At 38.5% G+C, this 5,625-nt stretch overlaps 1 non-coding gene across 1 annotated transcript; it reads right to left on the bottom strand.

Moving 5' to 3' along the window:
- Positions 1–267: 267 nt before the first annotated feature.
- LOC114231832 (U6 spliceosomal RNA) lies at positions 268–371 on the bottom strand. The gene has a single exon (XR_003617824.2). It is a non-coding gene; the product is annotated as a U6 spliceosomal RNA (small nuclear RNA).
- Positions 372–5,625: the final 5,254 nt, after the last annotated feature.

Here is a 5,625-nt window from a genome sequence, read left to right as displayed (position 1 = left end):
TAAAAGTTTCTATCTTCCAAAAAGCTTTAGATGATTCTATCTTTCTATCCAAATAAACAGAGCCTCACAATAGGTATAATTACAAAATAGAACTTTAAAGTAGACAAAAGGAGAAATGAACAATTCCAAAATATATCAGGAACATACCTCAAAATATCTAACTTAGAAAGCCATATAAAAGTAACATTATAACATCTAGAAAATTAATTTGCAAACTTGATTTAATATACATAAATAGAACACTGAATCCAACACATGGGCATTTTTAAAAATATGGAGCACTTCATGAATTTGCATGTCATCCTTGTGCAGGGGCCATGCTAATCTCTGTATCATTCCAATTTCAGTATATGTGTTGCCAAAGAGAACACACAGGCATTTTTTACTTAATTTTTTTTTTTTTTTTTTTGAGGGTGCGTTTACTAAAGCTACAGACAGTGAAACAAGGGAGGGCTTAAGAAGAAGCAACAAGATTATAGAAGAAGCAACAAGACAGAGCCTAGGCAGGGCTCTTTGGCTCGCTGGGAAGTCAGAGAAAAGAGGGCCTTGGAGATAGGCTCAGGGCCTAGCCCAGGATGAGCTGCCACAGCCCGTGGCTCCCCTGGTCGCAAGTCTCGTGAGGACCTTTGTGGTTCAGGAGGTGCATGCCTGAGAGGGAAGAAAGGGATGGGTGTGTTCCCTGGAGGGAGAGTGCCTGCAGGCATTTTTTAAATGACCATATGCTAAGATATAAAACAAGTTTCAAAATTAATATATTAAGGTATAGACTAGAGTGGATTCTCTGCTCACGGTGGGGGAATAAATAGGCAACTAGAAAAACTCTAGATGTTTAGAAATTAAACAATAGACTTCTAAATAATTCATGGGTCAAAGAGGTCATGATAAAAATAAATATTTTTAACTCAATGATAATGAAATGCAATATGTCAAAACTTAGGACAGCTAAAACCATGCTTAAAAGGAAATTTACTACTTAAAAAGTAAATATGACGAAAGAAGGCTCAAAATCAATAATCTCAACTTTAAACTCAGGAAAATAGAAAAAAGAACAGCAAAATAAACCCACAGAAAGTAGAAGGAAGGAATAAAATAAGAGTATAAAATCTAAAAATACAATTTGAAGAACATTTTATTTAATTTTTTAAAATATATCTTTATTGATTTCAGAGAGAGGAAGGGAGAGAAGAGAGAGATAGAAACATCAATGATGAGAGAGAATCATTGATTAGCTTCCTCCTGCACCCCCTACTGGGGATTGAGCCTGCAACCCAGGCAGGTGCCCTGACTGGGAATGGAACCCTGACCTCCTGGGTCATAGGTTGACACTCCACCACTGAACCATGCCAGCCAGGGTTAAAGAGCATTTAAAAAAACACACCAAAAACTAAAAAGAATATGAGTAAGCTAAATAGTCATCCAAGAGGCCAGGGGAGATTTTTTCTTTTAAAATATATTTTATTGATTTTTCACAGAGAGGAATTGAGAGGAACAGAGAGTTAGAAACATTGATGAGAGAGAAACAACATCGATCAGCTGCCTCCTGCACACCTCCCACTGGGGATGTGCCCGCAACCAAGGTACATGCCCTTGACTGGAATTGAACCTGGGACCTTTTAGTCCACAGGCCGACACTCTATCCACTGAGCCAAACCGGTTTCAGCAGCTAGGGGAAATTTTTAACCTATTAACATTTGTGGAAAAGAAACAGTGGAAATGGAAGCAGAAGTTAATGCAACAGAAAATTTTTAAAAAGAACTGAATCTGGTTCTTTGAAATAACTAATGGCAAGGTAGGAGATACAAATGAAGAAATCTATGAATTAGAATGGATAAAACTGTCCTTATGTAGAGATGATAAGACTGTCTACATCAAGAGACTCTACAAACAAACCTTTAAAATAAATAATAGGATTCAACAAGGCTATGGATCAATATACAAAAATTATTAAGGTTCCCTCACACAAGAATAACAAAATAGAAAATGTAATAGAAGAAACAGAATCTCAAAAAAGATACAATAGCCAATAAACTATAAAGTACCTAGTTAAAAAAAAACTCTACAAGTATGTGCATGAGCTTCACAAAAAAATATGTAATTGTTTATTGAAGAACATAAAAGTAGACTAGAATAAGTAGAAATTTTACATTTTTCATGAATTTCATAAATCAACATTTGAAAAAATAGTAATACTTCCCAAATAATCTATATACAGTGTAATTCATTACAATCCATACAAACCTAATTACAATTCTAGTCAAGATCCCAAGTTGATGTATGTGAAATGATTAACTGAGTCTAAAATGTATGTGATCAAAGTATTGTAAAGGTCAAAGAATTGTTAAGATAATTTTAAAAAGAAAGAACAAAGAAGGGTGAATCTTTTTATACAATATGAAGACATAGAGCATTAAAATGATAAGATCATCAAAATAGCGTAATATTGGCACAGAGGAAAACAAATAAACCAATGGGACATAATAGAGACTCTTGAAATAGACCCAAACATATATGTAAACTTGGAATATAACAGATCAGATTGGTATCATAAATCATAAATCACTGGTATTATAAATCGATGAGTTAAGAACAAACTAAAAAATTGTGTTAGAAAAATTTGCTATATATATATATATATTGGTATATAGATATATATAAAACCAGATTTTTATCTCACATTATAAATAACATAAATTGTGTATTAAAATCGAAGTATGAAAAAATACCCAGAAAAAAATATAGAAAAATTATCTACTTTATGAACTCGGGGTAGAGAAGGCTTTCTGAGATAAGAAGTAAAAAATATAACCCATAAAAGAAAAGGTAATGCTTTAAAAGCAAAAACCTTCTGTTTTAATTTACTGCTTTAGCCATAGCCAGTTTGGCTCAATGGATAGAGCGTTAGCATGTGGACCGAAGGGTCCTGGGTTTGATTATGGTCAAGGGCACATACCTCAGTTGCAAGTTGCAGGCTCCAGCCCAGGTCCTGGTCAGGGCTCATGCAGGAGGGTCCTGGTCAGGGCTCATGCCAAACAATGTGTTTCTCTCACATCGATATTTATCTTTGTCTTTCCCTCTCTCTAAAAAAATCAATGGAGCCCTAGCCGGTTTGGCTCAGTGGATAGAACGTTGGCCTGCAGACTGAAGGGTCCCAGGTTCGATTCCAGCCAAGGGCACATGCCCAGGTTGCAGGCTCAATCCCCAGTAGTGGGTGTGTAGGAGGCAGCCAATCAATGATTCTCTATCATTGATGTTTCTAGCTCTCCCTCTCCCTTCCTCTATGAAATCAATAAAAATATACATATATTTTAAAAATCAATGGAAAAATATCCTCGGATAAGGATTAAAATAAATAAATAAATAAAATAATTTACTGTTTTATATTTAGGGATAAATATACCAATTATTAAATAAATTATGGCATAGCCATACAGTAGAATAATATGCAGCTTTAAAAAAATATTCAAGCTCTCTATATGCCAATATGGAAAAAGCACCAAGATACAAAGTGGTTAAAGCAATATACAGAATTGAGTATATATAGCAAATTGCCATTTATGCAAAATTGGGAAAATAAAATAGATATTTATATTTAAATTAAGACATTTTGAAAGGATATTTGTTGGTTCTTGTAACAGAAGTTCAGGCAGAAACTAAGTAGATCGGGATCAGGGGTTTGAGGGTATCTTTTCACTGTACACCTTTAATATATATGTTTTTAAGTTCTGAACTGTGTGATGTATTACATTTTTTAATTTTAAATTAAAACAAAAATTTTCTATAGCAAGTGCCCTGCCCCCCAAAAAAGGTGAAGCATAAGTTAACTTTAATTGCAATATATGTAGCCGACAAAGCCTTAGAATCTACAATACATAAAACACTTATTCAAATCAGTAAGGAAAAGACACTCCACGGAAAGAATATGAGTCTAAACAGGCATTTAAAAGAAGAGGAATTATGAATATATTCAGAATATGAAATGTGTTTAATTTCATCACTTATCTGGAAAGACAAATTAGTACAAAAAAGATAGCATTTTCATTAGACAGGTCAAATTAAAGAGTCTTTGTTGAGTGTTGTCAGGCATGTGACAAAACTGTGCCCCTCTTGTGGGAGTATTGGTTGGTACTGGCAGTTTAGAGTGTAAGTTGGCAGTGTTTAGTAAAATAAAAAATGTGCATACCCTACAACCCAGTAATTTCACTTTTGGTATGGATCCTAGACAAATTCCTGCAACTGTGCACCAGGAAACACTTGCAAAGATGTTCCTTTGAGAGTGTATTTAACCAACACTCACGTAGCACTTACTAAATTCCAGTCTGACTCTAAGTACTTTACAAATATTATCCCAGATAATACTCATAACAACTCCAGGAGGTAGGTACAATATCCTTGCCTTTTAGAAAAAAATATAAGCCCTGACCAATAATAAGAAGAAGAAGATTAGGATTGTGGCCCAAAGTCATATGGCTAGTAAATGGTAGGACTGGGTGTGAAACCAAGCAACCTAGCTCAAATGTGTTATTTCAGCCTTAATAATGCAGTAAAATCCTGCACACCACTTACAACGTTATCAGTAGAGGACTGGATGGACAAAATGTGCTATATTCATAGGATGAAATGCTATCTGCCATTATATACATTGATAATAATAAAAGCATAATATGGTAATTAGATGGGACAGCTGGACATCCTTCCAGATGAAGCTGGGGCAGCAAGGGCCAAGCCCTTTGCACGAATTTCATGCATCGGGCCTCTAGTCTATAGATATTTCTTTATAATTCATACTAGAGGCCCGGTGCATGAAATTTGTGTAAGGAGGGGTCCCCTCAGCCCAGCCTGCACCCTTTCCAATCTGGAATCCCTTGGGGGATGTCTGACTGCCGGTTGGTTTAGGCCCAATCTCTGGGATCGGTCCTAAACTGGCAGTTGGACATCCCTCCCACAATCCTGGACCACTGGCTCCTAATTACTCACCTGCCAGCCTGCCTGATCGCCCCTAACTGCTCTCCCTGCCAGCCTGGTCACCCCCAACTGCCCCCTTCTGTTGGCCTGATCACCCCCAACTGCCCCCCTGCTGGCCTAGTTGCTCCTCACTGCCCGCCCCCCCCACCCCGCCAGACTAATTGCCCCCCATGCTAGCCTGGTCGCTCCTAACTGCCCCCCCTGCCGGTCTGGTCACCCCCAACTGTACCCCTGCCGGCCTGGTCACCCCCAACTGCCCCCCTCTGCTGGCCTGGTCGCCCCACAAAGCCTGCTGTTCAGTCCTTTGGTCATTCCTCACTAACCTCCCTGCCGGCCTGGTTGTAGGCAGCCATCTTGGGAGCGTCTGAGGGTCAATTTGCATATTACCTCTTTATTATATAGGATATGAATAGTTCTCAAAGCATCTTATCCTACCTAATAATAGACAAATATGCAAATTGACCGTACCTTCGCTATGCCCGCGATTGGCCAGGAGGCGCAGGGGGGCGGGACTCGGGGTGGCTGGGGTGGCCGATTGGGCCAGAGGGATGCTGAGCTCACGTCGCCAGCGGCGGCTCGAGCTCAGCGTCTGCGCCATGCCTGTGCTGCAGCAGCAAGCTCACGTCCCACCGCGGACCATCAAAAGCGGGGGAGCTGGGTGCC

The sequence above is a fragment of the Eptesicus fuscus genome, chromosome 3, assembly GCF_027574615.1.
Source record: "Eptesicus fuscus isolate TK198812 chromosome 3, DD_ASM_mEF_20220401, whole genome shotgun sequence".
Taxonomy (NCBI): Eukaryota; Metazoa; Chordata; class Mammalia; order Chiroptera; family Vespertilionidae; genus Eptesicus; species Eptesicus fuscus.
This window is presented reverse-complemented; position numbering and strand designations above follow the sequence as displayed.